The 24,542-nt window shown below is 43.7% G+C and overlaps 1 protein-coding gene across 2 annotated transcripts in view; it reads left to right on the forward strand.

Annotated features, from left to right (window-relative positions):
* Nucleotides 1-24,542, forward strand: part of LOC112218599 (sema domain, immunoglobulin domain (Ig), transmembrane domain (TM) and short cytoplasmic domain, (semaphorin) 4Ba) — a 95,645-nt gene that overhangs the window by 9,194 nt on the left and 61,909 nt on the right. The window contains exon 2 of one of the 2 annotated variants that reach the window (XM_024379516.2): nucleotides 18,983-19,244. The exons of the other annotated variant lie outside the window; for it this stretch is intronic. The gene's annotated coding sequence lies outside the window, so the exon portion shown is untranslated. The remainder of the gene's footprint in view (nucleotides 1-18,982; nucleotides 19,245-24,542) is intronic. 2 annotated transcript variants of the gene reach the window in all.

A 24,542-nucleotide genomic window follows, 5' to 3' on the forward strand; every position in this document is an offset into this window, starting at 1 on the left:
ACCCCAAACAGCAAGCAATGCAGGTGTAGAAGCACGGTGGCTAGGAAAAACTCCCTAGAAAGGCCAAAACCTAGGATGAAACCTAGAGAGGAACCAGGCTATGAGGTGTGGCCAGTCCTCTTCTGGCTGTGCCAGGTGGAGATTATAACAGAACAATGGCCAAGATGTTCAAATGTTCATAAATGACCAGCATTGTCAAATAATAATAATCGCAGTAGTTGTCGAGGGTGCAGCACCTCAGGAGTAAATGTCAGTTGGCTGTTCATAGCCGATAATTGAGAGTATCTCTACCGCTCCTGCTGTCTCTAGAGAGTCGATAACAGCAGGTCTGGGACAGGTTGCACGTGCGGTGAACAGGTCAGGGTTCCATAGCCGCAGGCAGAACAGTTGAAACTGGAGCAGCAGCACGGCCAGGTGAACTGGGGACAGCAAGGAGTCATCATGTCAGGTTGTCCTGAGTCATGGTCTTGGGCTCAGGTCCTCCGAGAGAGAGAGAGAGAGAAAGAAAGAGAGAATTAGAGAGAGAATACTTAAATTCACACAGGACACCGGATAAGACAGGAGAAGTACTCCAGATATAACAGACTGACCCTAGCCCCCTACACATAAACTACTGTAGCATAAATACTGGAGGCTGAGACAGGAGGGGTCAGGAGACACTGTGGCCCCATCCGATGATACCCCCGGACAGGGCCAAACAGGCAGGATATAACCCCATAATCTTCCCATTGCAAATAAGAGCAGCTTACATACAAACTGGTGCATGGAAGAGGGTGACCACCGACAAGCCTGTAGGCTGAAAGTCATGATCACAGTCAAATAGTGAGCAGATATGGAGAGGGAAATCAAAGAGGGAAAATATTAATGTCACCCCCCAGTTGGCTTTTATCGCCATCAGTTTTGTATACATGTATTTATTGCTTGCAGCTTTTTTCTCTTGTTTCTGGTATATGCATCATCTCCTCTTGCTCCTCTCAGACATGATAAAGAATCAATGTTATCCTCTAGGTCAGTGGTTCCCAGACAGGGGTAGTAGGACCCCTGGGGGTACTTGTCCTATCCACAGGGGGTACTCAAAAAGACTCATGAGACCATATGCCTACTCGTAGAATGCACGTGAGGGGGTACTTCAGGGGTACTCCTGGCAGACAAATTCAGTTGTTGGGACAGGAAGCCAAAAAGGTTGGGAACCACTGTTCTAGATCATATTATGCATAATTCATATAGAGTTGTATGCCGTTTCTCTGTTCTTCATACAGTAAGCTGTGTGGAAATGTGTGCAGGGTTTGCTATGAGCTGACCACAAGTACTCTGCCATAGAGAGACTCCTGCTCCTGTGTAGACATTCACCGAGACACGGCATTAGTAGGAGATGTGTTGGGCTCAGTGATTGATATTGAGTGAAGGTGATGTGCAGTGCTGCTGACCAGAGCTCAGCATAGAGAAGACATTGGGAAAGGGAGAGTGATGGGCAAGGGGAGGGTCAGGGTTTTCGGAGCCTGCTCTCTGAGAAACCCTGGAGTGCAGGCATCTGTCAGTAACAGACCATGGGTGGAGGGGGAGGGGATGGACGAGGAGAAGGAGATGTGGGTGTCTATAGGGGCTATGTGTCAGTGATGGCAGTGTGTAGGAGCAGAGGCTGAGCCCTTTATCAGCCCTACACAGTGATGGATGGATGGATGGGCTGAGCACACTACCCTGCACTAGCCAGCGCTCAGAGCATTTGTCTAAGCCTCTAAGCTATTGGAATGTGTGCAACCTTTCTCTATGGCCATCCAGAGGGGACACCCACACTCCATTGTTTACAGCAGTTTAAGAATTCAGACCATCTTAATCGATTTTTTTTAAGCAGACTCCAATCTGAATACATTTTCCAGCTGGTTGAACCAAGATGGTGATTTCAAGTAGAGATTCAAATAGAGCACTGGGGCGTGCACCCTTGTTCACTCACATTCTGAAGTAACCTAATCTGCTTGTTTTTAGTCTCACCTGTTTTTCTATATGTTATCTTTGCAAAGCCTTTACCTCATAGTTCTCCTAGTCTCAAGGGAGCTTTGCTAAAGAATTGTTTAAATGTTTTAATGTTATCTATGCAGGTTCCATCTGGTGACCAATAACTATTGATTGGTTGAGTGACCATTCAATGACAAATTAAACAAGTGAGTGAAATGTTAATGAAAGAACTTTGTATTCGTACAACCTGATGTGTATTTGTCAAACCTGAAGTGTTAGTCATTTATAAGGCATACATCCACAGTGTACTTTTGAACTAACAATAATAGGCCATTTCCAATCAAATAAAAACGTATCTACCACATGCAGTCAGAACCAAAGCAAAACAGAGACTAACTAGAGATACAAAGTCCTGCAGATTGTAACAAGTTTAGCGTGTCAGTGTCCATATTGCTCCAGTAGTAAATGCACAAAGAAGGATACAGGGAGATAATTCCAAACAATAGAAAACATTTAGAGCGGGAGCAGCAAACATTTGGACTGCTCTGACCTACTTTCAGCAACCAGGAATTTTACAGCTCCTCACCTGTGTCTCACAGACGCTTTGACCCCTCATAAACCGAGCACGGCTTGATATCTTAAACAGCTCGCTGACAGTGGGCTCAATAACATTTCTGAAGTAGCACATTTCAGAGTGGATTGTATAGTTAAATGAATTCCTTTCTGTACTGTTTTCTTAATGGAAATCCATAGAGCATCCAACATTTGTATTTTCTGGTATTTTTCTTTCATATGCTCGAATATGTGACATTCAAGCTCAAATGGTGTAGGAGGTTTGAGAGCCTGTCATGGCCTGCCAGGCTGGTGTGACTGTGATCATATGAGGGTCTCCTTTAGGCTCTAATGAAGACAGCAGCCCCCCCTGTGAGTCATCCTGCAGGCCCCCTGTCTGTATGTGTCATGGAGAAGACTGCATATCATCCCACTGTCAGGACTGCATGTGCATCTCATTACTGGGTGTCCACATAATTAGCTAGCCAGGCTCTGTCCCCATTCAGCACACACAAAACCCGGCTCCAAGGGCAAATCAATAGTAGAGTGAGAGGGGAGAGAAGGGAGGACTGGCCTGGGTTTAGCATATACCCACCCCAGCATACAGTGCTGTATCTCCTGATTGTCCCAGCAGTACTTGTGCAACACATTTGGGATGATAATTGCTCTGACTGCATGTAGAACAGCTGGGTGAGTGCTGTGAGCCAGGAGGCACAACAGATCCTCTGATGGAAGTGTTGTGACTTCTCTAATGGCTGTTGAAAAGGATGAACAGTGGGTATTCACCCCCCTTTGATTTTTTTTCACATTTTGTTGCATTGCAATGTGGGATTGAAAGAGAGAGAATTTTGATTTGGTGTCATGTGTCTACACAATAAACTCCATATTGTCAAAGTGCAAAGAAAATGAAATATTTTTTTTTTACAGAATAATACCAATACAATAACAGAAATATAGTTGTTGCATAAGGTATTCAGCCCTTTTGTTTAAGCAAGCCTAAAATAGTTCAGGAGTAAAATTTTGCTTAACAAATCTCATAATAAGTTACATGGACTCACTCTGTGTGAAATAAACATGATTTTTTTAATGACTAACCCTTCCTCTGTCCCCCATACATACAACATCTGTAAGGTCTCTCAGTCAACTATTGAATTTCAAGCACAGATTCAACTACAAAACCAGGGAGCTTTTCGAAAGCCTCATGGAGAAGGGTAGGGTTTGTATATTGGTAACAATAACAAATCAGACATTGAATATCTCATTAAGCATGGTCACGTTAATAATTCTGCCGTGGATGATGAATTAAATAACCTAGACACATCAAAGATGCAGTTGTCGTTCTGAACTGAGCTGCAGGAAAGGAAGGAAACTGCTCAGGGATGTCACCATGAGGACAGCTACAGGGTTTAATGGCTGTGATGGGGGAAAACTGAGGATGAAGCAACAACGTTGCTCCACAATATTGACCTAAATGACAGAGTGAAAAGAAGAATAGAAATATACATAATCAAAATACTCCAAAACATTCATCCTGTATGTAACAAGGCACTAAAGCAGGTGTTCTTAAACTTTTTCAGCCTGGGACCCAAATGAGAAATTCTGTGTTTTCCTGGGACTCAAGCTTAGGAAAATATGCAACTATACATAAATATTGGTACATTTCATTGCCCTTATGCCTAAAACAAATGCATTATAGACAAAAAACAAATAACAATGAAATTAAATATCCATGTAAATATATAAATGTTTATTTTCTACAATTAAAAACACTCTTACATATCTGTCTAGGTTGGAACTGTTGCTGTTAAAATACAATAAATCATTTTCATTCTGAACTGGAATAAACTGATTGATCACATTACACAGATGAATAACAGAACACACACACAGGCTTTTTGATAGTACAACCCTAAGTATCAGTACAGATGAAAAATGATCAGGCCTACTGTACATCTTACTGTAGAAATTATTGTTGAAAATAGTTTAGGTTGGAACTGTTGCTGTTAAAATACAATACATATGTTTTATTCTGAACTGGAATAAACTGATTGATCATATCACACAGCTGTAGACCAGAAAACACAGAGACACGCATGTCTATTCTGGGCTCTGTTGACAGTGCAACACTGAGGTCATGCTCAGCCTTAACTGTTTCTGTACTTGTTTTTTAAGTATGTCAGAGTTGAGAACTTTGACTCACATAGGTATGTGGTGCCAAACTGGACCAGAACATCTACTGCTTTCTCAGTCAGACAGGAGACCGCTTCCTGCTGTAGATGAACAACTCAGAACTGTGTGAGTGTATTTGCCTCAAAAAGCATCTTTCTTCAATCAGTTTATTCCATTTAAGAAGAAAAAATATTGTATTTTAACAGCAACAGTTCCAACCTAGACCACTTTTCAACAATTTCTACAGTAAGATGTACAGTAGGCCGGATCATTTTTCATCTTCATTTGTACAGTTGTGGCCAAAAGATTTGAGAATGACACAAATATTAATTTTCACAAAGTCTGCTGCCTCAGTTTGTATGATGGCAATTTGCATATACTCCAGAATGTTATGAAGAGTGATCAGATGAATTGCAAAGTCCCTCTTTGCCATGCAAATGAACTGAATCCCCCAAAAACATGTCCACTGCATTTCAGCCCTGCCACAAAAGGACCAGCTGACATCATGTCAGTGATTCTCTCGTTAACACAGGTGTGAGTGTTGACAAATACAAGGCTGGAGATCACTCTGTCATGCTGATTGAGTTTGAATAACAGAATGGAAGCTTCAAAAGGACGGTGGTGCTTGGAATCATTGTTCTTCCTCTGTCAACCATGGTTACCTGCAAGGAATCATTGCTTTTCACAAAAATGGCTTCACAGGCAAGGATATTGCTGCCAGTAAGATTGCACCTTAATCAACCATTTATCAGATCATCAACAACTTCAAGGAGAGTGGTTCAATTGTTGTGAAGAAGGCTTCAGGGCGCCCAAGAAAGTCCAGCAAGTGCCAGGACCTTCTCCTAAAGTTGATTCAGGTGCGGGATCGGGGCACCACCAGTACAGAGATTGCTCAGGAATGGCAGCAGGCAGGTGTGAGTGCATCTGCACGCACAGTGAGGCAAAGACTTTTGGAGGATGGCCTGGTGTCAAGAAGGGCAGCAAAGAAGCCACTTCTCTCCGGGAAAAACATCAGGGACAGACTGATATTCTGCAAAAGGTACAGGGATTGGACTGCTGAGGACTGGGGTAATTTTCTCTGAATCCCCTTTCCGATTGTTTGGGGCATCCGGAAAAAAGCTTGTCCGGAGAAGACAAGGTGAGCGCTACCATCAGTCCTGTGTCATGCCAACAGTAAAGCATCCTGAGACCATTCATATGTGGGGTTGCTTCTCAGCCAAGGGAGTGGGCTCACTCACAATTTTGCCTAAGAATACAGCCATGAATAAAGAATGGTACCAACATATCCTCTGAGAGCAACTTCTCCCAACCATCCAGGAACAGTTTGGTGACGAACAATGCATTTTCCAGCATGATGAAGCACCTTGCCATAGGGCAAAAGTGATAACTAAGTGGCTCGGGGAACAAAACATCGATATTTTGTGTCCATGGCCAGGAAACTCCCCAGATCTTAATCCCATTGAGAACTTGTGATCAATCCTCCACAGGCGGGTGGACAAACAAAATCCCACAAATTCTGACAAACTCCAAGCAGTGATTATGCAGGAATGGGCTGCCATCAGTCAGGATGTGGCCCAGAAGTTAATTGACATCATGTCAGGGCGGATTGCAGAGGTCTTGAAAAAGAAGTGTCAACACTGCAAATATTGACTCTTTGCATCAACTTCATGTAATTGTCAATAAAAGCCTTATGAAATGCTTGTAATTATACTTCAGTATACCATAATAACATCCAACAAAAATATCTTAAGACACTGAAACATTAAACTTTGTGGAAATTAATATTTGTGTCATTCTCAAAACTTTTGGCTATGACTGTACTGTTACTAAGGTTGCACTATCAGTATCTTGCTTGCGAATGATAGCTATTAGCTGTGTACAAGGCCAGTGGATTGTTTGAAAGAGAAACTCACATCTACTACTATCAGAGTTAGTTAGTACTCCCTTATTTATGCTTATCGCCTGTTATACAATGACAACAATGCGCTGCTAGCTGACTTACTTTTCCACTGTGGAAGCACTGTTTCCTGAAGCATTCTGCCCTGTTCTGAAAGAACTCCCTGGGTTTACCGTCATGCTGTGGATGTTTGGTCAAGACCTGTCGTTTCATTACTAAGCACTTCCCCGCACAAAAACACATTGGGCGCTCCTCGTTATAAGTTTCTATGAAAGAGAAACTCATCGCTGTACATGCGTTTCATGACAATTGAGCTCAGTCAGAACTTGTGGCTAGCATGAATCCATTTGATGACAGCGGTGAGTGATGGCGCGTGGGAATGACAAGTCAGTGGCAGACAGCGCTGCATCGCGTGTATCGCAGAGTAATCTTCAAGAAAACTGCAGAAAAAAGATAAGGTAAACCGCGAAGCACAATGTGCATCTCCCTCTCACACTCACGCACCTGCCAAACTGAGCAGAGACCGCTGCTAAGCAGAGAGCACACTTGGCCAAATCAATTCCAGTAATGAATGAAATAATTATATATTAACTCTGGCACATCACGACCCACCATTATCAGGTCCGTGTCGGTGGCGACCCATACTTTAAGAAAGGCTGCACTAAAGTAATAGTGACAAAAAACATGGCAAAGTAATACACTTTTTGGCCTAAATGCAAAGCCTTATGTTTGGGGCAAATCCAACACAACACATCACTGAGTAAATTCCTCCTTACTTTCAAGCATGGGGGTGGTTGCATCATGGTTTGGGTATACTTCACATCGGCAAAGACTGGAGTTTTTCAGGATAAAAAGAAACGGGATGAAGCTAAGCACAGGCAAAATCCTAGAGGAAAACCTGCTTCAGTCTGCTTTACACAAGACACTGGGAGACTAATTAACCTTTCAGCATGACAATAAATCAAATCAAATTGTATTTGTCACATGCTTGGTAAACAACAGGTGTAGACTAACAGTGAAATGTTTACTTACGGGCCCTTGCCAACAATGCAAAAAAATAAAAAGAGACAGTAGAAAAAACATAAATATAAACACAACGAATAAATAGAAAAATAATAACAAAATAAATACACAATGAGTAACGATAACTTGGCTATTCACTGGTTACCAGTACCGACTCGATGTGCAGGGATACAAGGTATTGAGATAGATACAGTGTATTCAGAAAGTATTCATACCCCATGACTTTTTCAGTTTTGTTATGTTACAGGCTTATTCTAAATTGGATTAATTTTTTTTTTTTTTTCCCTCATCAATTTACACACAATACCCAATAATGGCAAAGAAAAAAAACATTTGCATAAGTATTCAGTACTCAGTACTTTGTTGAAGAACCTTTACAGCCTTGAGTCTTTCTTGGTATGATGCTACAAGCTTGGCAAGCTTGGCACACCTGTATTTGTGGAGTTTCTCCCAATGTTCTCTGCAAATCCTCTCAAGCTCTGTCAGGTTGGATGGGGAGCTTTGCCTCACAGCTATTTTCATGTCTCTCCAGAGATGTTCGATCGGGTTCAAGTCCGGGCTCTGGCTGGGCCACTCAAGGACATTCGGAGACTTGTCCCAAAGCCACTCCTGTGTGGTCTTGGCTGTGGGCTTAGGGTCGTTGTCCTGTTTGAAGGTGAACCTTCACCCCAGTCTGAGGTCCTGAGCGCTCTGGAGCAGGTTTTCATCAAGGATCTCTCTGTACTTTGCTCTGATCATCTTTCCCTCGATCCTGACTAGTCTCCCAGTCCCTGCCATTAAAGACATCCCCACAGCATGATGCTGCCACCACTATGCTTCACCATAGGGATGGTGCCAGGTTTCCTCCTGATGTGACGCTTAGCATTCAGGCCGAAGAGTTCAATCTTGGTTTCATCAGATCAGAGAATCTTGTTTCTCATGGTCTGAGTGTCCTTTATATTCCTTTTGGTTGAGAGCTTTAAGTTCCTTGGTGTCCACATCGACAACAAACTAGAATGGTCCAAACACACCAAGACAGTCGTGTAGAGGGCACGACAAAGCCTATTCCCTCTCAGGAAACTAAAAAGATTTGCCATGGGTCCTCAGATCCTCAAAAGGTTCTACAGCTGCAACATCGAGAGCATCCGGACCGGTTGCATCATTGCCTGTTACGGCAATTGCTCGGCCTCCGACCGCAAGGCACTACAGAGGGTAGTGCGTACGGCCCAGTACATCACTGGGGCTAAGCTGCCTTCCATCCATGACCTCTACACCAGGCGGTGTCAGAGGAAGGCCCTAAAAATTGTCAAAAACCCCAGCCACCCCAGTCATAGACTGTTCTCTCTACTACCGCATGGCAAGCGGTACCGGAGTGCCAAGTCTAGGTCCAAAAGGCTTCTCAACAGTTTTTACCCCCAAGACCATAAGTCTCCTGAACAGGTAATCAAATGGCTACCCGGACTATTTGCATTGTGTGCCACCCCCAACTCCCCTTTTACGCTGCTGCTGCTCTCTGTTTATCATATATGCATAGTCACTTTATCTATACATTCATGTACATACTACCTCAATTGCCAACCCCCAACACCCGCCAACCCCTCTTTTATGCTACTGCTACTCTCTGTTCATCATATATGCATCGTCACTTTAACCATATCTACATGTACATACTACCTCAATCAGCCTGACTAACCAGTGTCTGTATGTAGCCTCGCTACTTTTATAGCCTCGCTACTGTATAAGCCTCACTACTTTTATTTTTCACTGTCTTTTTACTGTTGTTTTTATTTCTTTACTTACCTATTGTTCACCTAAACCATTTTTGCACTATTTGTTGGAGCCTGTAAGTAAGCATTTCACTGTAACGTCTACACCTGTTGTATTCGGCGTGCGTGACAAATAAGCTTTGATTTGATTTGACTCCAAGCGGACTGTCATTTAACTTTTACTGAGGATTGGCTTCAGTCTGGCCACTCTACCATAAAGGCCTGATTGATGGAGTGCTGCAGGGATGGTTCTCCTTCTGGAAGGTTCTCCCATCTCCACAGAGGAACTCTGGTCCTCTGTCAGAGTAACCATTGGGTTCTTTGTCACCTCCCTCACCAATGCCCTTCTCCCTTGATTGCTCAGTTTGGCCGGGCGACCAGCTTTAGGAAGAGTCTTGGCGGTTCCAAGCTTCTTCCGTTTAAGAATTATGGAGGTCACTGTGTTCTTGGGGACAATGCTGCAGAAATGTTTTGGTTACCTTCCCCAGATCTGTGCCTCGTCACAGTCCTGTCTCCGAGCTCTACGGACAATTACTTCGACCTCATGGCTTGGTTTTTGCTTTGACATGCACTGTCAACTGTGGGATCTTATATAGAAAGGTGTGTGCCTTTCCAAATCATGTCCAATCAATTGAATTTACCACAGGTGGACTCCAATCAAGTTGTAGAAACATCTCAAGAATGATCAATGGAAACAGGATGCACCTGAGCTCAATTTTGAGTCTCATAGCAAAGTGTCTGAATACTTATATTAATACATGATTTGTTTTTCTTGTATGTACACATTTGCAAACATTTCTTAAAAACCTGTTTTCTCTTTGGCATTGAGGTATTGTGTGTAGATTGGTAAGGGAAAAAACATATTTAATACATTTTAGAATAAGGCTGTAACATAACAAAATGTGGCAAAAGTCAAGGGGTCTGAATACTTTCCGAATGTACTGTATATACATATAGTTAGGGATAAAGTGACTAGGCAATGTGATAGATAATAAACAATAACAGCAGCGTATGTGATGAGTCAAAAGAGCTTAGTGCAAAAGGGTCAATGCAGATATTTCAGGTAGCTATTGGTTAACTATTTAGCAGTCTTATAGCTTGGGGGTAGAAGATGTTCAGTGTCCTGTTGGTTCCAGACTTGGTGCGTCGGTACCGCTTGCCGTGCCGTAGCAGAGAGAACAGTCTATGACTTGGGTGACTTGAGTCTTACATGTTTAGGGCCTTCCTCTGACACCACCTGGTATAGAGTTCCTGGATGGTAGGTAGCTCGACCCCAGTGATGTATTGGGCCGTACATACTTCCCTCAGTAACGCCTACAACACAAGACTAAATCTTCATTGAAGTTGCTTACCAAGAAGAAAGGGAATGTTCCTGACCAAGTGACCAAGTTACAGTTTCTACTTAAATCTGCTTGAAAATCTATGGCAAGATTTGAAAATTGTTGTCCAGCCATGATCCCCAACACCTTGACAGACATTGAAGAATTTCAAAAGAATAAATGGGCAAATATTGCACAATACAGAGCCTTACCCAAGAAGACTCACAGCTGTAATCGCTGCCATAGGTCTTTCTAACATGTTTTGACTCCGGGGGGTGAATACGCATCTAATAAAGATATATTACACGGAACCCAAACCGGCTGCGCGCATGCGCCATCGTGCATAAATGTATTTTGTCCCCCTACACCAAACGCGATTACGACACGCAGGTTAAAATATCAAAACAAACTGAACCAATGACATTAATTTGGGGACAGGTCGAAAAGCATTAAACATGTATGGCAATTTAACTAGTTAGCTTGCATTTGCTAGCTAATTTGTCCTATTTAGCTAGCTTGCTGTTGCTAGCTAATTTGTCCTGGGATATAAACATTGAGTTGTTCTTTTACCTGAAATGCACAAGGTCTTCTACTCCGACAATTAATCCACACATAAAACGGCCAACCAAATCGTATCTCTCCTCCTTCCAGGCTTTTTCATCTTTGAACTTATATGGTGATTGGCATCTACACTTTTACCACAACAACTGGCAAAACATTTAGTCTTTCATTTACCCATGTGGGTATAACCAATGAGGAGATGGCACGTGGGTACCTGCTTCTATAAACCAATAAGGAGATGGGAGAGGCAGGACTTGCAGCGCGATCTGTGTCAGAAATAGGAATGACTTCTATTTTATCCCTTGGCAACGCAGATGCTCGTTGGCGCGCACGAGCAGTGTGGGTGCAATAATTGAATAACATGGATTTCTACATTTATTTTGCGATGCTCGCGCATGCAATGCATCCGGTCTGGTCAGCATGTTAGTGTTTAATTTTTCATGAATCATAAAAATCTACCACGTACATTAGAGTATATGTTGGAGATCGTTGACTAAAAATGACAATTAAATCCCACTTTGTAACACAATCAAATGTGAATAAATCCAGTACTTATGATAGGCACAGTATAGAGGGGGAATAGAACCTGCAGGCTTTGATTTAATTGACTATACTATGATCAGCACACAAGACAAAGATCATAACGGGTGATTTTGCATATACTTGGAAAGTAGAATCAGTTAAATAGGAACCAGTTGGAGCCCAATCAGTAGCGTCTTTGATAGTGTTGGAGAGAGGAGAACATGATTTGCAATGCATGCATTAAGAGTAGGCTATAGGCTAAACACTAAAGTATTTCATTTCATAGAAGTCAGATGGCAACCAAGGCTGGTTTTCTAGGTCACCACATAGTCTCCTGTGTCTGGTTCTGAACAACTCCTCTCAACCATTCATTCATTTCTCTGATTCCTATTATACAGTCCCCCTGCATTAGTAAAGTTGTAAACAGTATAATCATATTCTCCTTGCATTGTCTATCAAAGCAAATGTCAGCATGAAATATTTACCCAGGCAATTACGTATGGTAAGCATTTTATTTCAGCTTTCTCAGGGGGTCCTACTAACCATACACAGCTAAGACAACAATAACAACTCTGCCCTGCATTATAATAGTCAGATCTGTGGATAGAGCATGTAATCCCTCAAGTGTTGGGTATTTCAATGAGGACTCTAATTTGTTCCTGAAGAGCCCTGTAATGGTTCATCTTTTGTGGATGGATTTTTGAAGAAGGCAGAGTTCCCATGTTAAACTCACAGTGCATCCTAAACAGCCAGGAGAATCTTTACAAAGATTATCAGCCCCCTATGTACTCTCAGAATCACCTTCCGGAAAGCCTCCCGGACTGGTCCTCTCACACCATGGGATAGCCAGTAGTCCCATATACACTGAACATAACTATAAATGCAACATGCAACAGTTTCAAAGATTTTACTGAGTTACAGTTCATATAAGGAAATCAGTCAAATTAAATAAATGCATTAGGTCCTAATCTATGGATTTCACATGACTGAGAATACAGACATGCATCTGTCGGTCAAATAACCAAAATGTAGGGGCGTGGATCAGAAAACCAGTCAGTATCTGGTATGACCACCATATGTCTCATGCAGCGCAAAACATCTCCTTCGCATAGAGTTGATCAGGCTGTTGATTGTGGCCAGTGGAATGTTGTCCCACTCCTCTTCAATGGCTGTGCGAAGTTGCTGGATATTGTCAGGACCTGGAACACGGTGTCGTACATGTCGATACAGAGCATCCTAAACATGCTCAATGGGTGACATGTCTGGTGAGTATGCAGGCCATGGAAGAACTAGGACATTGTCAGGTTCCAGGAATTGTGTACAGATCCTTGTGACATGGGTCCGTGCATTATCATGCTGAAACATGAGGCGATGGCGGCGGATTAATGGCACGACAATGGGCCTCAGGATCTCGTCATGGTATCTCTGTGCATTCAAATTTCCATGCAATGTAATTGTGTTCATTGTCCGTAGCAGATTGCCCATACCATAACTCCACCGCCACCATGGGGCACTGCTCATAACGTTGACATCAGAAAACCACACAACGCCATACACGCTGTCCACCATCTACACGGTACTAATTGAAACCAGGACTCATCCGTGAAGAGCACACTTCTCCAGTGTGCTAGTGGACATTGAAGTTGAGCATTTGCCCACTGAAGTCAGTTATTAAGCCAAACTGCAGTTAGATCAAGATCCTGGTGAGGATGACAAGCAAGCAAATGAGCTTCCCTGAGATGGTTTCTGACAGTTTGTGCAGAAATTCTTCGGTTGTGCAAACCAACAGTTTCATCAGCTGTCCGGGTGGCTGGTCTCAGATGATCCCGCAGCTGAAGAAGCCGGATGTGGAGGTCCTGGGCTGGTGGTGTTCTGCGGTTGTGAGGCTGGTTGGACATACTGCCAAATTCTCTAAAATGACGTTGAAGGCGGCTTATGGTAGATAAATTAACATTAAATGATCTGGTAACAGCTCTGGTGGACATTCTTGCAGTCAGCATACCAATTGCAAGCTCCCTCAAAGCATGAGACATCTGTGGCATTGAGTTGTGTGACAAAGCTGCACATTTTAGAGTGGCTTGGATTGTCCTCAGTACAAGGTGTATCTGTGTAATGATCTTGCCGTTTAATAATCAGCTTCTTGATATGCCACACCTGTCAGTGGCATAGGAGAAATGCAAATAAATTTGTTCACAAAATTTGAGAGAATTGGGACATTTCTGGGATCTTTTATTTCAGCTCATTTAACCAATGTTTTAGATTTTTGTTCAGTATATGTGATATAGTGAGGAGGAAGTAGAGGTGTTCCAATGTACAAGACAATGAGTGACAATTGCAACATATACTGTGGAAAGTAATCCGGTGACATCAATTGAAGCAACATGGGCCTCCTAAAAGTAGATCAGATTACAGAGGAGTTCATCAAGAGTAGTTGTAGAACGAAAAGAGAAAAGGACTTGACTTTAAGTTTTCCTCAATCCATCTGCATTCACGATCTTATGAAACTTTCTTCATGACAACACACTAGAGGTTTTAGTACGCCTGGTTTAGACTCTGACTGATTTGTTTTGACAGGGAGATTTGGCCCCAGTGCCCGGAAAAAGTCCTGGCTGCAAGGAGGAGGGAGGCTGAGTGCCAGCTCTCTCACTCAGTTAGGCCAGCACAGCTCACACCTCACAAAATTGACCGAACATCAATGGAATAGTTTCCCCGGATGTTGAATATGAACTAGGTTATTTTTCTAGTCAGAACTGACCAAAAATGACTCCTAAGATCTAGTGATATGATTGTCATAACTCACACAAGGAATATGCCTAGACATTGGCGTTGTGAATGTCACGATGATGGCATCGGCATGCAGCACATTAGATACTTTCTCCCTTAAAGGGGGAAACAGTCTGCCATACTGCTCTCCTCTTTCAGGTTGATGAGTTCTAGTTCCTTCCCCCACATTACAGTAGGGTATTAATGCAATAGGTACAGCCGTGATAGTGATCGCAGGCCTGGGCTGGCTACAGACAGAGACAGCTACTTTACATTTCATCAGCCAGCTAGGTGCTTCTGCTGGCTCCACATCTGTTATGGATATTTACCACAGATGGGAAATGGAATACCATTTCAAATATTTTCATTACTAAGAGCTGGTTTATTTAGGCAGTTTGCTGCGTAGGTTTCAAAGACAGAGGTGATTAAATATTCTCATCCACATATTACAATAATCTATCAATGAGCTGAGCTTACAGATCGCATCTGATATCCTCCTAACAAAGTAGGCATTTCATCCAGTCAGCAGTGATGAAATGACCAGCTACTGACCATGTGTCAGAAGTTCCAGAAGGTGTTTATTGCACCTGAAAAACAGGGCTATGTTCAATAACACAAGGTTGACTAAGAAAATAAATACAGAACCATACGAAACCAGTCGTCAACAGCTGGACAGTACCAGGCTCCGCCTCCCAGAGAAACATGTGGGGTTGGTAACCAAGGACACACTGAAACGGAGTAAGACAGAAGGATTCAGGAATGAGTGAGGTCTAAGCGTATTCGGCCCAGGCCATATACCGACTCCAGTCGTGTGGAGAGGCAGAACATTGTTGGCGGAGGTACTTCCCTATTTCTTGTTTCAGGCATTCTGTCTGCCCGTTTGTCTGGGGATGGTACCCAGAGGAGAGGCTGAGGGCGACCCCCAGTCGGTCACAGAATGCTCGCCACCCCCGGGAGACAAACTGTGGCCTGCGGTCGGAGACGATGTCCTCCGGAATCCTATACAGACAGCACACCTGCTGGAACATACACTCAGCCAATTCCATGGCGTTAGGTAAATTGGGAAGAGGAACCAGATGACACATTTTTGAAAAATGGTCAACTATGACAAGGATGGTTGTGTTGCCAGAGGATTCAGGAAGGTCTGTGATGAAGTCAACAGCTATGTGGGACCAGGGTCTGTGAGGATTTGGCAAAGGTAGAAGCTTACCGTAAGGTAGATGACGAGGGCTTTTGGTTTGGGCACAGACTGGGCATGAGAGTACGTAATCCCTTACGTCGGATGCCAGTGAGGACCACCAAAACGTATGGGCTAGAAGTTCAGTGGTTCGTGTAATGCCCTGACCCCAAGGACGTGTGACACCATTGCATCGGTTGGGGTCTAACAGCTGCTGGTACGTAACTCCTCCCAGCTGGTGTCTCAGGAGCAGCTGGGTTCTTGCATGGCAGAGTGAACCTCCCACTGTACCAGTTCCATAATGCAAGAGGAAAGAAGAATGGGTGTAGGGTCTGATTTACTGGTCGAAAGGTCAAACTGGTGGGGGGAGAGCATCAGCATTTACGTTTTTCTTAAAATGGAAGCGTGTGAACGAGAGCCCAGCGGGCTTGTCTGGAGTTTAACCTCTTGGCCCCTCTGATATAATCCAGATTACGATAATCTGGGATGTTGTGTGCCCTCCAACCAGTGGCGCCACTCCTCAAGGGCCAGCTGGAGTTCTGTTCCCCCACATTGTAATGCCTCTCAGCGGGGAATAACTTCCTGGAGAAGAAGGCACAGGGATGTGATTTGGGAGGTGTTCCCACCCGCTGAGAGAGTATGGCTCCTACTTTGGAGGCATCCACCTCCAGGTAGAAAGGAAGGGTCGGATCTGGTTGGCGAAGGACCAGAGCTGAGGTGAAGCAGCAATTCAAGTTGTTGAAAGCAGTTGTGCAGCAGTAGTACCCAATGAAATGTTGGATATGTGGGACAGTAGCGTCCCACCTGGCCAACATCCAATGAAGATGCAGAGCGCCAAATTCCAATAGATTACTATATAAATTAAACTTTGATGAAATCACACATTCAATATACCAAATTAAAGCTACACTTGTTGTGAATCCAGCCTACAAGTCAGTTTTTAAAAATGCTTTACGGCGAAAGCAAACTATGCTATTATCTGAGGATAGCACCCCAGTAAACAAAGAGAGAAAAGCATATTTCAACCCTGCAGGCGCGACACAAAACGCAGAAATAAAAATATAATTAATGCCTTACCTTTGACGAACTTCTTCGGTTGGCACTCCAATATGTCCCATAAACATCACAAATCACTTTTGTTCGATTAATTCCGTCGATATATATCCAAAATGTCAATTTATTTGGCGTGTTTGATCCAGAAAAACACCTTGCGCAACGTGACTACAAAATATCTCAAAAGTTACCTGTAAGCATTGTCCAAACATTTTAAAACTACTTTTGTAATACAACTTTAGGTAATTTTTTACGTAAATAATCGATAAAATTTAAGACGGGATATACTGTGTTCAATACCGGAGGAAAACAAAGTGGAGCGTGCTTTCAGGACACGCGCCTCTAACAAAGAGTACACTTCCCTCGAGCCTCATTACTTCTTTATTTCTCAAAGGGAAAACCTCAACCAATTTCTAAAGACTGTTGACATCCAGTGGAAGCGATAGGAACTGCAGGAAAGTTGATTAGAAATCTGGATTCCCAGGCCTCCTGGGTGGCACAGTGGTTAAGCGCGCTGTACGGCTTCCGGGTTGGATGCGCTGTGTTAAGAAGCAGTGCGGTTGTGTATCGGAGGACGCATGACTCTCAACCTTCGCCTCTCCCAAGCCCCTACGGGAGTTGTATCGATGAGACAAGATAGTAGCTATTAAACAATTGGATACCACGAAATTGGGGATAAAAATGGGTAAAAAAAGAAATCTGGATTCCCAATGAAAACCCATTGAAAAGAGAGTGACCTCAAAACAAAACAAAATCTGAACAGTTTGTCCTCGGGGATTTGCCTGCCCAAAAAGTTGTTATACTCACAGACATGATTCAAACAGTTTTAGAAACTTCAGAGTGTTTTCTACAAATCTACTAATAATATGCATATCTTAGCTTCTGGGTCTGAGTAGCAGGTCATTTACTTTGGACGCGCTTTTCATCCGGACGTGAAAATACTGCCCCCTGTCCCAAAGAAGTTAATGATGGTGGGTTTGCGCCAGTTACTGACGGTGTTGACTTTGTTCTCATCCATGCTGACCCCTCCAGGTGTCAGTACGAAACTGAGGAAGTTTACCAAGGTTGCTTTGAAGGTGCTCTTTTCAGTCTTCACATAAAGGTTATGGTCAAGGAGCCGTTGAAGAACCTTTTGCACGTGTTCTTTCAGGGAGTAAATCAGGATGTCATCAATGTAGACGATGAGAAAGAGGTTGATCATATCCTGGAAAACCTTGTTCATAAAGGATTGGAAGACAGCAGGGGCTTTAGTAAGGCATGACCAGGTATTCGTAGTGCCCTCGTGCAGTGATAAAGGCAGTCTTCATGTATACGGTCAAGGTTATAGGCACTTCACAGGTCGAGTTTTGTATAGATGTTGGTGAGGCCCACTTGCTCAAGGGTCACTGGAATCAGAGGAAGAAGGAAACGGTTCTTGACCATGACGTCATTTGGGGAATGGTAATCAATACGTGGATGGAGACCACCATCCTTTTTTCCAACAAAGAAGTTGGACACAGCTGGGGAAGAGGAAGGACGAATGAAACCGTTTGAGCGATTCATCAATGTAGTCCTCCATTGCTTCATTTTCCGGGATAGATGGGGGGTAAACATAGCCCTTCGGTAGGGACGCTCCAGGGAGTAAGTCAATAGCACAGTCCCCTGGGTGATGTGGTGGCAGAGTGAAGTCCTTGATTTTGCTGTACTAGGTGTATTCAGATGGTATACTGTGTGGCACTGCAGAGTCCTCAATGGTGGTGGCTCTGCAGGGTAGGCTGAGACAACTGTAGAAGCAGGTAGAAGACCAGGACAGTAGTTGACCTTGTCGCCACGAGATGGCAGGGTCATGACAACAAAGCCAGGGGTGTCCGAGGATGAGTGGCTGTTTAGGGGATGAGAGTTCCATGGTTTCGGTGTGGAAGACTCCAATCTGGAGGGTGAAGCTCTGTGTCAAGTGCATAATGAAGCCCATGCCCAATGGCTGTCCGTCCAGGGTGTTAATCCTTAAGGGAGGGGTGACATGTGTTAGATCAATGTCAGACTCTTGTACTAGCTGGTGATCGATAAAATTACCTGCTGCTCCCAAATCTATCAAGCCCTCTATGTACTTAGTAACCCCCTTCACGGTTATCAATACTGGAACGGAGAATTGCTTCTGGGATATGTTTAGAAATAAGGACACTCCTACCTGCATGGCAATGGAGGGACCCTTATCTCTCTGTGGGAGCGAACAGGGCAATGGCTGAGTAGATGATCTTTCCCTCCACAGTATAGGCAGAGCCCTTCTTGGATCCGCCTTTGACGTTCGATACACGGGAGAGGAGCATGGCCCAACTGCATGTGCTCTGAAAGACTCGGACGGGATCATGGAAAGAGAAGGTTTGGTGTTCCTGGGTGGCAGAGATCTTCAGCGGTCGGCGATGAGGTGGTTGATGGAGATGGACAGACGAATGTATGGATTTAAATCCTGAAGGTCACCTCTACAGGCCAGCTCCGCCTGAAGTTCCCTGTTGAGCCCTCATCGGTAGACGGTAAGTAAAGCAGCCTCACTACATCCACTCCCTGCAGCCATGGTCTGGAACTCGAGGGCATACTCAGCAGCTGAATTGCGTCCTTGTTGAAGGTCTATGAGGAGGTCTCCTATAGGACGACCGGAAGGAGAGTGACCGAGTCATTCCAGGGTGTGAAAATGGGTCTCGGATCCGAGTTCTGTGCTGTTGGCAGTCCATATGGCGGGGGCCCAATCCAGGGTTTTGCCTGTGAGTAGAGACAGCAAAATCCACCATGCTCTTGTGGGTGGCAAAGTTAGTGGGGTTGTGCTCAATGTATTTGCTGCATTGCATCAGAAATCCCTGACATTTCCCAGGTGAACCGTCATATTTACCAGGCATGGATATGAATGAAGGAGGGCTATGGGTTACGATACCTAGCATCAGAGGAGTAGGGATAGGATGCCGGAGTAGATGTCAGATTTCCTCCATACGCTCCTCTTGCTGGGTTAGGTGCCGCTGTAGCTCCGCTGAATCCATTCCGTTTTTAGGTGAGGTATACTGTAATGAATACTCAGGGAGAAAAAGGTTTAGATTCATGCGCAGAGAGCAGCAGGTGTTTATTGCGGCTTTGCAGAAGGCAGGAATCGTGGTCACAGGCAGGCATTGGTCATACACACTTAGGCAAACAGGCAGGTGAATCAAAACTAGGACTGAAGGCTATAACTGGTTCTCACAAACGAGCTAGGAAAAGGCTTAGTAGAGTGAAAACGAACAATACCTCACAAAGGCACAAACAGAATGAACTGAACTAAGTAAGGAGCTGATGAGACCAGGTGAGTAACTAACAGGTGAAATGAATGAACAAAAATGAAAGACAGGGTTATGTTCATTAACACAAAGAAACAGAACACAAGGTTGACTAAGAAAATAAATACAGAACCTTACAAAGACAGTGTCGTAAGACAGCTTGATGAATCTTACACTCCCAAAAACCTGCAGTTCAGAATGTCCCCATCTCTGATCAAGAGTTTAATAAGATTTTGAAATAACATATTTACATGAATTAATGTAATGAACCATTAACTACGCTAAGCTGGGCATAGGGAGTAGACATTGAAATGGGCAAAGAGATGTGGCCTTTCCAGGCCCCTCATCACACAGACTGGCTGGCTGCAGAGTTCCCATTCACTAACGAAACTATAGAGGGTCATCTCAACAGCAACGATGATGTGCTGCAGTGGAATGGAAGTAGTCTCCAGAGGATAATGTGATGATATCTCCCTCTCTGTTGAAATTCCTAAATTGCTTTGTCAGTTAGTTACTATTGCTCCTATACTGGCGCTCTGCAGCTTTGCTCGGAAGTGCTTCTGCAGCTCCTTATCTTCCTCAGCTGTGGTATCTTTAGATCTGTGTGACTGGTTGTGAAATAACCTATGAGTGTTGCTGTAGGACTGTGTCAACACTGCTCCCCTGGCCTCCTAGCCTGATGGCCAATGCGTCAGGCCTAGGGTCCATAGTATGTGTCTGCGTCCCGATCTTCCATTTAAGCCCCACTTGACAGATGACACATCCTCCCCGTCACACATCACATCATACCCGTCACACATCACATCATCCCTGTCACACATCACCTCCTCCACTTCACACATCACATCTGCTCCTTAACACATCCCATCTGAACCTGCTTTACTAGAGCAGAGTACTGGAGGGGCCAACACAGGCCAAAGGACACATCTGGGAGCATGTGACCCAGGCTGTCCAGATGGTGTCCAGTTTGTGTGTGACGCAGGTGGCCAGTGCTTGTGTTTACAGGTGTGTGTGTGTATAGATGATGGGCATAGCAAGGGGGACCATAGCTATTTATATCAGTCAACACTTTTCCAGTCAACACTACCACAGTGGAATTCAGGAAGCCTTGACCCCTCCCGTGCTGCTGGAATTGCAAACCTGATAGATATAGCACCTGTTTAACTAGTAGGACTACAAGCACCGCTATTTATGAGTCCCACATGTTTATATCTAGAACTATCCTTTGACTGACTTTGCAATACAGTGATATACAGTACACCAGGGTTTACAACAGGAACTGGAGGATATGCAGGATATGACTGATTCCGAGTATTGGGAATTATACCTCTTTTACGTCAGACCCCTCTATGCAAAAAATTTCCGTGTGGGAGAGATAACATTGCAGCAGTTTATCCTGCTCTGAACTTGTCATAGCTATACTCTTTTATTGTTGAGTTAATGTGTCTGGATTACCTCAAGACTTTCCTCTGCCTTGAATAAACTCCTGTCATTCAACCACTTCTCCAGCTCCCTGTAACAGTACAATGGGAAAATGATGTTTCCGTAAACAATTCCATGAAGAACTCCATGGTCGCTCCCTGGCACAGTGGCACGTCACTGTATGATGCAGCTGAGCCTCCCTATAAGCACTCATCCCTATTGGATTGCTGCTATGGGCCTTGGTTTTATTTTTATCTCAGCCTTGTGAATGAATCAGTTCTCACATGCTTTGGTTTCTCCCAGTATAGGACTATAGCAGTAACTGGGCAGGGGAAGGAAGGCCAGTAGGGTGACTCTGGCAGTAACTAGGAAGGCCCAGCTTGGTCTCCAAGACTAGACGTAACATAGTAAATGTAAATCTGGGACATTCAAATTAGTATGATATGTTATGTTTGGTATGGTTACATAAGACAGAAGGTTGCATAAAGATGCACTATGCAGAAATCATCCCGCCATTTCCTGGTTGCAATTTTTCACCTAAATTCCATTTGTGACAAAACAAGCAAATATAATGTAGAGAATCTTTGTACCATTTAAACCGCTGTGAAATGTAATTTCCATAACCAAAAATATTGTATTTTCAGCTGTTTGAAGCTGCTGTTCAAAACTGAAAGTTAAAGATGCTAAATCTAAACTTAAGCAAGAGAAGCATAGAAATAGCGCATATAGAACAGATCTACCATTGCTTAGACTTGCTTTCAATGAGAATGACAGATCTATAGCTCCCATTTATATATGCATTTGGTCACAGCTTTAAGGCAATAACAGAAGGTGGTGCTAATTAGCAACTTTGCAAATCATTACTACTTTTTAGCTACTTTGCAACGACTTAGTATGTTAGCTAACCCCTCGCCTAACCAAAATTCTCTGAGACCATGTTGGAAGGCCAGTAAAGTGACTCTGGCAGTAACTTTGAAGGCCAGTAGAGTGACTTCGGCAGTACCTAGGAAGACCAGTAGAGTGACTCTGCCAGTAACTAGGAAGACCAGTAGAGTGACTCTGAACGTAACTCGGAAGACCAGTAGAGTGACTCTGAACGTAACTCGGAAGACCAGTAGAGTGACTCTGAACGTAACTAGGAAGACCAGTAGAGTGACTCTGCCAGTAACTAGGAAGACCAGTAGAGTGACTCTGCCAGTAACTAGGAAGACCAGTAGAGTGACTCTGAACGTAACTCGGAAGACCAGTAGAGTGACTCTGGCAGTAACTAGGAAGGCCAGTAGAGTGACTCTGGCAGTAACTAGGAAGGCCAGTAGAGTGACTCTGGCAGTAACTAGGAAGGCCAGTAGAGTGACTCTGCCAGTAACTAGGAAGGCCAGTAGAGTGACTCTGGCAGTAACTAGGAAGGCCAGTAGAGTGACTCTGCCAGTAACTAGGAAGGCCAGTAGAGTGACTCTGCCAGTAACTAGGAAGGCCAGTAGAGTGACTCTGACAGTAACTAGGAAGGCCAGTAGAGTGACTCTGGCAGTAACTAGGAAGGCCAGTAGAGTGACTCTGGCAGTAACTAGGAAGGCCAGTAGAGTGACTCTGGCAGTAACTAGGAAGGCCAGTAGAGTGACTCTGGCAGTAACTAGGAAGGCCAGTAGATTGACTCTGAACGTAACTAGGAAGGCCAGTAGAGTGATTCTGGCAGTAACTAGGAAGGCCAGTAGAGTGACTCTGAATGTAACTAGGAAGGCCAGTAGAGTGACTCTGCCAGTAACTAGGAAGGCCAGTAGAGTGACTCTGCCAGTAACTAGGAAGACCAGTAGAGTGACTCTGAACGTAACTCGGAAGGCCGGTAGAGTGACTCTGGCAGTAACTAGGAAGGCCAGTAGAGTGACACTGGCAGTAACTAGGAAGGCCAGTAGATTGACTCTGGCAGAAACTAGGAAGGCCAGTAGAGTGACTCTGGCAGTAGCTAGGAAGGCCAGTAGAGTGACTCTGGCAGTAACTAGGAAGGCCAGTAGATTGACTCTGAACGTAACTAGGAAGGCCAGTAGAGTGACTTTGGCAGTTGCTAGGAAGGCCAGTAGAGTGACTGAATGTAACTAGGAAGGCCAGTAGATTGACTCTGACTCTGATGGTGACTGGGAAAATCCAGTTAGTTTAATGGGTTTAATGAGCGATTAGTGTTTTTTTGAAGTCAGCTCAGTTTCCGTTCTATAATTGTAAAAAATATATCCCCTTTTCAATTTTTTTGTTTTAGATTTTTTTTAACATAAATGCAAAAATTCCAATGCCAAAAATAGTGAACATTAAATTGCCAAAATATTCCAATGTCTCTTTCAGATCCACATTGGGTAGACATCAATAGAAAAATAGGACATTTCTATGAAAGAAAAAACATATTTTTTGTGTATTACTTTTAAAAATAATTTTAGAATTTAATATTTTTTAATTCCTTAAAGTCGTCATCTCATCTCTGATCAGGCAGTAGCAGCCAGCCAGCTAGACAAAGTTATCTCTGTGCTCCCCATACTGTCTTTAGTGTTACTAGTATGCCTATAGAGCTGTCTGACTAAATAATTTTACTAGTTCTTCAAAGTAGATAAGGCATAGATTCACGAACTGTCTCTATCCCTCTCTTTCCTCATTGTGTTGTCTACATTCCTCTCACATGTGGTCTGTGTGTATCTAACCTAACATGCTGACCAGACCCCTCGCGCGAAGGTTGATATTGTCCACCCACTCCAGACGCGATCAGGACACGGCAGGTTGAAATATCAAAACAAACTCTGAACTAACTATATTCATTTGGGGACAGATCGAAAAGCATTAAACATTCATGGCAATTTAGCTAGCTAGCTTGTTATTGCTAGCTAATTTGTCCTGGGTTGTTATTTTACCAGAAATGCACAAGATACTGTACGCCAACAATTAATACACAGATAAAAGGGTCAACCGAGTTCATTGCTAGTAATCTCTCCTTCAGGATTCTTCTTCTTCTTTGGACTTTATATGGCAGTTGGCAACCAACTTCAAGGTGCATTACCACTACCAACTGGACTGGAGTGTGAACCTCAGTTCATCTTTCAATCACCCAGGTGGGTATATGCTCCTAAAAAC

Source organism: Oncorhynchus tshawytscha, linkage group LG19 (assembly GCF_018296145.1).
Source record: "Oncorhynchus tshawytscha isolate Ot180627B linkage group LG19, Otsh_v2.0, whole genome shotgun sequence".
Classification (NCBI taxonomy): Eukaryota; Metazoa; Chordata; class Actinopteri; order Salmoniformes; family Salmonidae; genus Oncorhynchus; species Oncorhynchus tshawytscha.